The sequence below is a fragment of the Gavia stellata genome, unplaced genomic scaffold, assembly GCF_030936135.1.
Source record: "Gavia stellata isolate bGavSte3 unplaced genomic scaffold, bGavSte3.hap2 HAP2_SCAFFOLD_83, whole genome shotgun sequence".
Lineage (NCBI taxonomy): Eukaryota > Metazoa > Chordata > Aves > Gaviiformes > Gaviidae > Gavia > Gavia stellata.
This window is the reverse complement of record NW_026777314.1, coordinates 95,094-107,198: the sequence shown is the minus strand read 5'-3', so window position 1 is coordinate 107,198 and position 12,105 is coordinate 95,094. Positions and strand designations below refer to the sequence as shown.

At 41.9% G+C, this 12,105-nt stretch overlaps 1 pseudogene; it reads right to left on the bottom strand.

The window, feature by feature from the left end:
- LOC132321902 (brefeldin A-inhibited guanine nucleotide-exchange protein 2-like) overlaps positions 1–10,143 on the bottom strand; it is a 36,858-nt pseudogene extending 26,715 nt beyond the window's left edge.
- Between the last annotated feature and the right edge of the window lie 1,962 nt (positions 10,144–12,105).

The window sequence follows — 12,105 nt, the reverse complement described above, 5'->3', positions numbered from 1 at the left end:
AACAGAACTTCCATTTCTGTTCTCTCCTGAGCTGTTAAAGTGTTTTATCACAACTAGTTTTCCACTAAAGGAGATATTCCACCTCCAAACAAAACAGTTATCATGATATTCTACAGCTTCATTTCTGTGAAAGGGCCAATTGGTCTATACCACCATCAGATTAGATTACTAGAAGGTTCACCAACTTCTAACATCAGCTATGTTAGCCCACTGGGACTATTATGCCTTGTTGAGAAGATACGCTCCAGATCTCTCTGGAAAAACGGACATAAGAGCAGACAGACTAGAGCAGCAGGCCATGATACTGCATCACAGTTACAATGCCTTCAGTTGAAGGCTGATAGCAATTCATTGGCCTAATGAATATGGGCATTACTAGCCTAGAAGATGAACATCGAGCTGTCTGCAAGATAAAGTATCCAGGCCATGGCTCATCCCAGAAAGAAGGACAAACATTTATAAAGTAGTCCCTTATGTTCTGCTTCGCCAAGAAGAAATACATTTCACACACCAATTCCGACGTGGTGACAGCCTCCCTGAATTCAATGACACATCTAACAGCGTGAGAAATGAAGAAACTGGGCCCTAAGTAGTGCTTTGCATAAAATCTTTTTCAGTTACAAAATCAAAGACAGAGAAAGCAAATTAACATTGCACCAGAATGAACCAAATAAAATACCTTAATTATCTGCAGCTGTACTCCTTCATCTGTTTGAGGACCCTGAAAGCAATTGCAAATGGTTTCAACTATTCGGTCAATCAGTCGTTTTCCAGGAGCTCCACTGTCTGGAGCATTGCCAGTGATATGTCCATATGCAATGAGTTTCTAGGTAGAAAGAATGCAGGTTAGACAATTATATGCTATTAAGTAAAAGACAGTTAAGTACAGCATAAAAAGGGGGTTTTAGTCAGCATACCTCACTTAACCAGTTATAACACAAAAATTTAACACCATCAGTAGTCTGCCTACCAAATACTTGGACTGTTCACACATCAGGACAAAACAGATTCAGTAAGTGATAATACAAGCTTTTTCCACCCAGACCACTTCTTCCTATGGTAAGCAGACGAAGTTTTTTAACATCAATCTTTGTACCTATTCACAACAGAAAGGTTCTGTTCTTAAGATGCATTTGTTTTTTCTGTAAGAATCTAAGGAGGAAGAAGGTAGACAGATTCCAGAGTCTGACCTCCCATCACATCAGCACTACAAGAAACAGCATGGTAAATATTCCTTTTGGAGCACCACAGGTGAAACATGTTTACTGAATAATGGAAGCATTCATGACCTTCAATAAAGGCTTGCTTCACTACAGAACAACAGAGACACACTTCTGACTTTGACAAGATGCACTTTCAGCCAAGCCTGATAATAACCCATTTTGCATGGTTTATGCATCTAAGTAGGCATAGTGGGTATCTGCCCAGCTGTATGTACTCAGGACAGTATTACTTCTTCACTCTAAGAATGCCAACAGCACACAAGATTTTTGCAACTGCATGTTTGTCCACTTCACTCTGTCCAAGTTTAAACAGAACACTTACCTGCAAACAATCCAGGGAAGTACTGACAATGCGTGGAGACTTTGACTGGCAGGCCAGTTCAAATGGAAGGAAATACTTACCTGCTTCAATGAAGTTTGCTTTTGGTGGAGCAGCAGTGCCTTCTCTAGGTCAGATAAGAAGAGTTATTATTTTTTCTAAACATGTATATCACAGCAAACTACACTTCCTCCTTTTCTAAATTTAAAGCTGAACAGTACATAGCAGCATACAAATGTAACGCAAGTTTCTCGCACACATACTTTCTTAAAGTTCCATTTTCTTTAAAAATCACGCAAAAAACACTTTACATTTATTTATATTGCATCTGATCTTTTTCATATATTCTTCAACTTAACTCTTCCCTCACTACACTCTAACGCTGTCCCACTACCTGAAACACTGGGAAACTCCTACACAACTTAATGATAGAGCGATCGAAGTTATTCTGAATTAAACAGGGCCCATATGAGGAATACTAAGCAAAGAGAAACACATTTGGGTTCTCATTTTAAATCATAGCACAGTGCTGGAAAATTGTTTTAAAATTTGGATTTAAGTAATATTTCAATTGATATTCTTGATCTAGGTAGTTAAGAGCATATACTATCAAATAGAGGATACCTACTGCTCTTTATGATTTCCTATCAGGCTATATTAAACCCAGTAAAAGGATCTGAAAAACTAGCACCTTTTAGAAGTTCTGCAATTTTTTCATAGTGAAATTCGGAGGCAGTTATGGCTTGAGTACCCATAGCCACAAACATCGTGTAATTGGAACACATGGGCCATATCTTGTTTTTGGCAGAAAGGTGTGTAACTGGGTATTCACAAACTCATTGCCATGATGTATATACATTCTTACATTTCCACTATTAAATTATTCCACTTGCTGTTTTCTGGCATAGTTTACAACAGTTAATAATTTACCTTTGCTTTTCCAGCTCAGTTTTTATTTCATCTGGAAGAAAGAAAAAAAAAAAAAATCAAAGCATTTAACACCCAACATAAACTATCATTAACACAAATAAGGAAAATGTAACAAAGCAAAACTGTTTCAAACCAGAAGTCTTACACTTCAGTATTTGTTATTCCTTTCCTCTAACATCTTCAGCTTCAGAAATTGTAGACAGTTACACCATTTATTGGAAGGCATATCTCTCAACTTCTACATGAAAAAGCTAATTTTTCCAAATATTTTTAACAAAAGATGTCTTTAGAAAACACAGGTATAGTATGCAATTTTTTTTCAAGAGTAGGTCTACATCATAGAGAGCTCAGGTCTGCAGAAGTCTTTAAGCCACTGCATAAGCCGTAAGCTCAATGCATTAGACCTTCCTGTTAACTACAATGATAGTTAGCCGCTTTTGTTAAATGTCACAATATGACATCAGCTGAACAAACAAACTCTCCGAGAGAGAAGGAATCTTAAATGCATGCTGTCATTTTGCCAGCAGAGCTTTTTTTTTTAATTACAATTTTTAGGGAGCTTTTCATAAAAATCAAATACAGGGAAAAAAGTATTTCTTTCATTTCTATTGTATACAGGAGCAAATCCGAAAGATCCTAGTATGGCTTTTTGAGGATTTCTAACATATCACCATGATGCACAACACAGACCAGAACTGCACTACACCAGACACCGCATAAGCACATACTTTGAACACTGACAAAAAAATATCAAAAATAGCACACATAGTAAGGCTGCACAGCTACAACCATGTGGAATCCTGTCCATGCCACCCCATCTCACATGCCTGCAAATTATCATGCCCACAAAACTTGTTTCAATTGCAAAGCTACCAGAAACAGATCCTTCACTCAGTACTTGTTCTCCACAACTCTGGAGGGGCATCATTGTTTGGTATTAGATGTTCAGAGCTCAGATGATTTCAGCCCTGTCTGTGAACCTCCATAATTTCTTCTCTCTCAGAAGCATCAATACACAAAACATACCAATGAACAAGGACTGCAACAAACACATATTACAGTTTTTTGCACAATCCTGTTATTCAATGAATGTTACAAGAATTAATCCTTGCGGAGTATGCCTATTTTGTAACATTACTACCCCTATTTTATTGAGAAAATGGAAGCAAAATGCAGAGGAAACCTGTATAACTACAAGCTGTGAGTGATATCAACTACATCCAGGATGGGGACTTGCTATTCTGTCTGCCATCTCTCTCATTAATGAAAGCCAACACAGGCAGCAGTCACGAAAAAGGCAGTATGACATCCATTAGCAATAAATGATATAACAAGAACTGAAGGAACATTAGCCACCCTATAGTCAACAAAAGAATAGACAACAGAAAAATTGAAGAGTCACAGGCCCACAATGCATCATGGCTCTGCTCAGAAGCCCACCATTTTCTAATCAAGTCCATCATGCAAACAACCATGCCCAGTAGTTGTAAAGGAGAGACAATTTTCACTTTCCAATATTGCACAAGCCAGTGGCAAGGCAACAAGCTGAGCCAAGCGCAAAGCCCCAGTGCCTGAGATTTCAGAATTAGAAGTAACTGCAGCTCTGCAACACTGCAAACCCAGCATCGTCATCCCCTAATACTTCAGGCTTCAGCTGGTAAGGAGAGTCCACAGAATGGAGACTGTTGATAAGAAATAACCACGGGTCCCCATGCCAAACAGATAGACAATGCGAATCTTAACACAGCACCACTTCTTGGATCGCTGTTTTCTTCATTCCAGTATCCAGGATGGCTAGTGAGAAGTTCAAGTCAGCAAAATTTGAATTCAGTCCTCTTGATTTTATTGATTTCCCATCTTTAACACCATATTATGATCCACAGAGCTACTGAGGATAACATATACGAAAGGACCCACCAATTTATCGTGTCCCTATTTAGATCTGTCTTCCTATTAGAGCAGTGTACTCCTGTCACCTACAGGAGCTGGTTACTTAAAACAGAGTTTTCTGGGTAGCTTTACACATTCAGAATGCTTAGTCCTGCCTCCAGGTCTTGGCAGAGAAAGGCATATTTTAGCTACAGCCAGAATCCCAAGTACAGCAGGATGCCACCAAGGTGGTCAGCTATACCACAGTTAATGCTGTATTTCAGAAACCTTGCAGAACTAGGGTTTACAGTTTTTTCTCTTTTTTTTTTTTTTTAACAATTGCAAAAACTCCACACTTTCTGAACTAAGTTTATTTTTTCCAAAGCAGAAAGACTGCCCAAGTTGGCCAAGTGGACCTCCTTGCACTAAAAATGATAATTTGTCTAGTTTGGAAATAAAAGGCTTGCTTAATTTGATAATGTTTTGGTCAGGTCAGACCAGACACCTTTTGAATACTCACAGGTATTTCTATAGCATATGAAATAGAAAGCTATTTTACCTATTAAAAAGTTGCTGCCAATTTTTTTCACCATTGGCAGATCAATAATGTGAATATCATCAGAGATACAGTAAAAAAATCCATATTTGATACATCTAGCTCAGTGAATGTGAGTTTTCTTTAGGGGTTTTCTTGTTTGGACAGTCACCCACTTCCCACTCCTCCTCAGCAGCTGCCACTTCAGAAGTTGTGGCAAAGCCTAACTTTTGTGATCCTTGAGCGGAAACTGAAACCTGTTCAGTGTCCACTAGTCTGGCCAGCTTATTACTCAAAACTTGTCTCAGTTAATCCAGCTCAGTTTTGGCATCCTTATTCCCACTGCACCCAGCCGATGGCAGAAGGAAAATTGAAGGTCATATACACCATCTTCATTCTATCATACTATTTGTGGGAGGTGGACAGCGAGGACCTGTTGGGTGGGGGGGTCCCTTGGAGGGGGGTCTCTTGGACAATTTGACTCTCAGAAATACTCCATACATTTAAAAAAAAAAAATCTAACCAAGGCCTGACCAAGCTCCCCACAATTTTATTATATAAAGGTTTTTCTAAAGCCATATAAAACCATCTGCACCACAACAGTATTTTAATAAATAATGCTGGCCAAAAAGAATAAATGAAAGGACAAAAGCAAGTTACAGGCATGCCTCTGCTACTGATTGCATCAAAATAGTTTGGAAATCTCCACACTTGAAGCACTCATTTGGTGGTCTGACCACCAAAAGTGAGTGAAACAGAAATTGTTGCCTAATTGAAGTCTGTTGCCAAGCCCTGACCAGGCACAGTTAGCTTCCAGAATCCTACTGCCACTGTCACTCTCCTCTTCCAGTCACAGAATTAAGGGGCACAGCTCAATTCCCTTCCACAGCTACAGAACGCAGCCTGAATTTTGGTCAACGTTTGGTTATCACAGCACAACACTGACGCCTCACTTGGTGCTTTCAGTACTAAAGCTAAGGCCAGAATGTGTCGGCACACATCACATCTACTTCAGTCAGAAACACCTTCAACTCTGGGCACTACGTGTGCTGCCCACTCGACACAAGCCTTTCAGCATTCCTACCAGGCAACACAACTGGAACAACAAGCAAGGCCTTGCAACAATTTCTTCCAGAGCTTCTGGCCATAATAAAAGCAGGATGAAGCTCATGCTGAGAGTAACTACCATTCTGTATTAGATGGGTGGTTTGCTTGTATTCAAAACTATATATTAAAATGGAGGAAATAATTGCCTGCCTGCAATTAGATGCAACCTAATGTACAGTCAAGTTTGTCTCAGTGGAAGAAAACTCTTTCCTGTGCAGAAAAATGGCATAGCTTGTGTTAGCACAAGGGCACAAGCAATGTCTTTCCATAGCTTGTCAGAACACCAGACAGCAGTGCCAATACAAACACATGGAACAGCAGCAAAAGCTTCCCTCCCCCCAACCCGGTAAAGTCTACTGCATTGCCTAATTCCAGGCTGCCTTAAACTTAAATCAAAAAAAAAAAAAACCCAACACCCCGCATTTATTGATTCTATCGATCTATAAAGAACCCTTTAGAAAAGGCTGCCACAATGAAGCCAGATTAGCTCCTCTTTGACCCAGTGTTCTCAAAACATGCTAGCCAAAAGGCTACTGAACTCAGAAACACAGGCTCATTTTAGACGTGACATTTATACTCAGAGACTTCTTAAAACGCACAACTAGCTTCTTAAGTGAAGGCATGGTTTAAGAGATTATTATTTTTAAACTCATTAACAAGCTAACTAAACAAATTATGCTGTTTACAAACTTCAAAGATATGCACGTGGAGGTGCCTAGGCAAGCAAAGAAGGTCACATAACCAGGCAGGCTGCACAGTATATCATTAAAAACAATCCTAATAGTTTATGTGAGAGACCCAGGTGCACAATTAGCATTAGACCAATATGAACTGCTGTGATACACACTGTCTGTGTTCCACTGTAAATTTTTCAGGACAGAGATTATTTCAGTAGATTTACTAAGAACCATGTATACACAGAGCTCAATGCAAATGCTTATTAAGCAACTATTTTTATACAATACACTCGCTGTCTGTTGAAAACAACTTTTCTTAAAAACACAGTTTTCTAAAGCAGAGCAGAACAGCTTCTCTGTTTAAAAACCTCCATTTCTTCCACTCTCTCCTGGGGCTTACTGGCACTAAGAGTACAGGATACAACCGTTACACCTACCGATGAAGCAAGAGACTGAATGAAGGAATCTATTCAAACTGTACTTACTCAACATTAACACTGTATATTTCAAAGGAGGGGGTGGACAGAGAAAAAAAAACACCAAAAAACCACCACTGGGAACTGGTTTTGTTCCTTTTCTTCCACACTTCTCGTGTTTAGGTCCTACATGAGCCTATGTTACTTCTCATTTCTACAAAGTCATGAAGATATTTTGCAGTCCAAAACTGTACAGTATTAGTCCAGTGAAAGGTGTATTACTGGGAAAGGATGAGAAAAAAGGGTAAGAACAGTTTAAAGTTAGAACGATTAAAATTATTAGAACAGATTAAAATTAGAATGAAAGAATACCTTATTTCCTATATAAGAACAACAACAATTTTCAGTAGTAATTTACTTAATTTCTTAGGAGTTGAACACACTCAAAACAATAAAGAACTCGTAAAAGAAAACAAGGGTATCATTCCCACAGTTAGAAATATATTCCTCTGTCTCACTAAACAAAAAATTTAAAGCATATACAGACACACTACTGCAGTAACGCTACAGCAGAAATTGTAGAAATAGCTGCAGGTTAATTTACATTAGGCAGTTGTAGAATACACCAGTTCCTCTCTAGTCAGAAAAAAGATGCATCGCAGACTTCCCTAGTACCAAGAGCAGGTATCACTTACACATGACCTGTGCCTATGTTGACTGGTTTATAAATGGTACAATACCTCGAGGCTCCATTAAAAAGACCGTTGTATAAATAAGATGGCACAGCAAATGGAATTTAGTAAGAGGTAGAAAGGGATTATTCGAAGTGTGACATGGCGAAAAGAAAAACCAGAAGACAACAGCTGACACAATTACCAGTTTCATAAAGTTAACTTCGCATTTCTCTCAAACTGAATTAATTATAGAGTTAACTGGACTTTGTTATGGATGAAAGGATCTTCAGTGTTTTGAAGAATAATAATAATAATAATAATAGTTTGTGTAGATTACGAAGTTCGGTCTGAATTCCTCAGACTGCAGTAATGTTCTTCCCATGTTTCCTAGCACATTTACTGTTGCACAGGTCTTGATAATTAAGTTAACACTTTTGAAACTGAAGTCACAGTCTTAGTTAATATAAAGTATAAGTTCAATTAAACCTAAGTATATGTAAACAAAACTTATTTTTTCATTTGAGTAAAAAAGAGCTTAACCTAAACAGAATGAAATTTGGGAAAAAAAAAAAAATCACACCTAAGTAAAAGAAACCACATTCATATTGGTAGCTTAAAATGGTGCAAAAACATTCACTAAATATAACAGAGATCCTTTAGTACAGTAATCAAGGCCCTGCTAGGGCAGGACAGTTGGGCAACAGGAGGTTATCTATTCATGCTGACCTCTGCTTTAGCCCAGGAAAGCACATGGACTTTTTTTTCCAAGCAAGGCTAGCAAAAAAAAAGTCCATCATCACAAGCATTAGCTACCCTGAAATGTACTGTACCTTAAAATATGCAGACATAGAATAGTTATAACCCAACATGCAAATGCTAATAGGTGGCTATTGCACAATACCCCTCTCCCAAAATCATAGTCTTTGATGTGTTAACAAAGATAAAGACCTTCACTAATCTTTCAAGGAAGTTCCCTTTCTCACCCGCTAAATATAATTACATAGCAGCAAAACAGGTTCCCAGTCCTGTAAATGGGTTGGGTGCATGTTGGGGTTGTTGGGGAAGAAATCAGGAAAAGGAAGCAAGTAGGAAAAGTAGTCTCTAATCGCTGGAGCACACGTGTTAATACTATTGCTCACAATGTCAACTTCAAATAATAATAAAAAAATACCCTTCTATCTGGTTACCTTTCTCTGGATCTACTATCACTACAATTAGCTCCTACAAATTTCTTGAAGATAAGGATTGTGGGAAGGAAGATAGAAATGACAGCTATTTTTCAAGCTAGCTTTCACTGCGCATTGGACAGAATTTGCATCTGCCCAGTCTCCTTACATATCCAAGCTGTCTTTTCTTCTGTTCTGGACACAGCAAATGTTCCCAAATTAAAGGAAAAATATTGGTGCAAAGCAACCAAAACTCTAAGAGACATGTCACTTTTGCAAATTAAGAAAGGCCACTGAGAACTCCAACCGTAAGAGCTATACTGCTTTGCCCAGCTTACTTCTTCCGCTTCATGACACACCATATGTTTTCATAACTTTAACACAGAGACGTATATCATCAATTTGTACTTGCAGAAAATTTCAGGACCAGTCCACCAACTTCACAAAAAGTATTTTCAGTTCTGCAAGACACCACAGACATTGCGTATATTTGGCTATGCTGCTAACAGCTTTTAGCCAGTCCAACCACGAGTTGGAGATAAGATGTCAGATTACTAGCCTTGGGAGATTTGAGACTCCGCAAGTCGAGGGCCTTAAACAGCCTGTTTCCTATAAAAGCTTATAATCAATTTTCTCAAAATTGGTTCTAAAGTGACAAACCCAAGCCCCTTTTGTTTCATATCGAGACCAGAACTTAATTAAAGAGATATTTGGGGGTTCCCCCTCGTATTTGCGGGTCTCGTGTTAGAGAGAGAACTTTCCCCCCACTCCAAAGTCCCGAGCTCAGCCGGGGCCCCGGCCGGCAGCCTCGCAGCTGGGGGCCCGGGACTCGCTCGCACCCCGCCGAGGATCCGACGTGGCAGAGGACACCACCCGGGGCGGTAGCACGGCCTCCTGCCCCCGCCGGACAGGGCGAGCAGGGATTCTTCCCCCCCCCCCCCCGCCGCCAGCGGTGCCCTCTGCCATCCCCCCAGGCCGGGGAGGGGTCGCGGCTCCCAGCCCGGCGCCCGGCAGAGGCGGGGGAGTCCCGCGGGCCGTGCCGTGCCGTGCCGTGCCGTGCCGTGCCGTGCCGTGCCGGGCGGACTCACCCAGCGCCACCTGGCAGGCTCTCCGCAGCTGTCCGTGCGGGGGCCGCTTCGCTTCCTTCTCTGCCAGGATCTTCTCCAGGGCCCGCGACACAAACATGCTCTTGGTGCGGGCGTCCTGCTCGCGGGCCGGGGGCTGCATGGCGGGGCGGCCCCGCCGCGGGGCAGGCAGGGGGTCGCCGGGGCCGGCGCTCAGAGTCTGCGGCCGCGCCGCGGCCCCATCATCCGGAAGAGACGCACCTCCCTCAGCGGCCGCCACCGCGCCACCGCCACGGCGCCGCCATATTGGCACCGTCACGTGACTCGGGCTACCACCCCGCCTTCCCGCGAAGACCTCCGACCCCTTCCGCGGTGCGGATAGTGACAGGCGGCGAGGGATGGGCGGGGCTTGCGCAGGGGGCGGGGCCCGAGGCGGCCTGCTGCCTCCCCGGGGCTGGGCTGCGGCGGCCGCAGCAGTCCCGGCACGGTCAGCGCGTCTCGCTGCTGAACAACGAACCACGGCTGTGATGAACTAAAACTAACGCCGCCTCCCCGCAGCTTCGGGCTTCTGGCGAGCTGCTAACCTCTTAGTGGCGATCAGCGCGCTTCTCTGCGCGGCTGTCTGCAGGCGGGGCCTGCCCGGCATCACCAGCTTCCCCGGGAAACGGGGCTCCCGCACACCACGCGCGGGGCTCCTCCCCGCTTTTTTAAAAAAAATTGGCCCCTTTTCTTGTCCCTGCACTTTCTGGGGGCAAAACCCGACTACCTTCCTTGCTGTAATGCAAAACGCTGAAGTGGAAATTGGTCTGTTGGGTCTTGGGTACGAATTTCAGTATCAGAACTGCAAGTACAGTTACTGCTGCAAATATTTGTGTTGATTAAGTTATAATTCCTGAAAGGGAAGTCACTTTAATATAATACTCATCATACTTCTAATCTAAGCATCTCAACATTTGCATTGTCACCACCAACTTTCACAGAACGAGTCGTGTAAAGAAGCAGTGAGAAAGTACATGTGAAACACACAAAGTCGTACATTAAAGAAGAATCACTAAAAATTAAATTTCAAGTCCCAGAAATTGAGTCTCCTCTTATAACCTTATGCCCAATTGCATCTTCTCCCTTTACCCTTTGGCCTGTGTGGTAGGGTACCTTACACCCAAAATCAAATTGTGGACTCTGAAAGCATTTGCTTTCATCATTGCGCCCAGCCAGAGAGAAGAAAGCAGGATTATTGGACATTTTAATGTTTCACAGCATAATACTGCTATCATAGTGGGAACAGCAAGGCACTGAGGAGATTGCCCTTTTTTTATGGCCTTCAAGCTCAGATGGGAATCAGTCTTGTTATATTCCTCAGACCCAGTAGACAGAGCCCAGGATGAGCAGAGCTTTCCCAAGCTTCCTGGCAATTATGCTATTTCAGTGGCTGAGTGACACGCCACCAAGCACACCACGCATCTCTAAGCTCCACAATCCCTTCATCTATTTATTACTGCTTTTCAGAAAGACCACTGTGAAGCCCAAGTGTATGGGGGAAACCTCTTCATCAACAGTGCTTTCAATGGGCCCTTTGTGGGTGCATGGCTGTCCAGGACACAGCTGGGGAGCTGAGTTCTGCTTTTGGCACGATTTGTTGGGTGTCCTTGGGCAAGTCCCTTTTTCCCTGGGTCACCTGCATAAAGGATCATAATACTAGCTCACATGAAACATTCCGAGACCACTTTTAAGGAGCTAGATCCTATTGTATAAGAAAACACCAGCAGATGTTAAGGATAATGTCCCATCTATTTTTATTTGGAAAAATATAGAATCATTAAAATCCATTAGCCTTTATCCTTCCCTCTGAAAAGCTTTTTTGTATACATAGTTTTGCTGTCCATAGCTGGGGAGATTTAACAAGGCAAGTTTGAACCCAAAAAAAGTCACACTGTACTGAAATGTGCTGTCAACTATCCACAGGTGCACACCATATGGCAAAAATGTGGTTATGAGAAGGTATAGCTCCAAACCGTAAATACATTCATGTCAATATGCTCTGATACACAAGCTGGGTCACTGGGATTTTTTCTAGTCTCGGCTTTTGTCAGATGGGTAAAGCTTGCTTGCCTCAATGCCTGTTAAA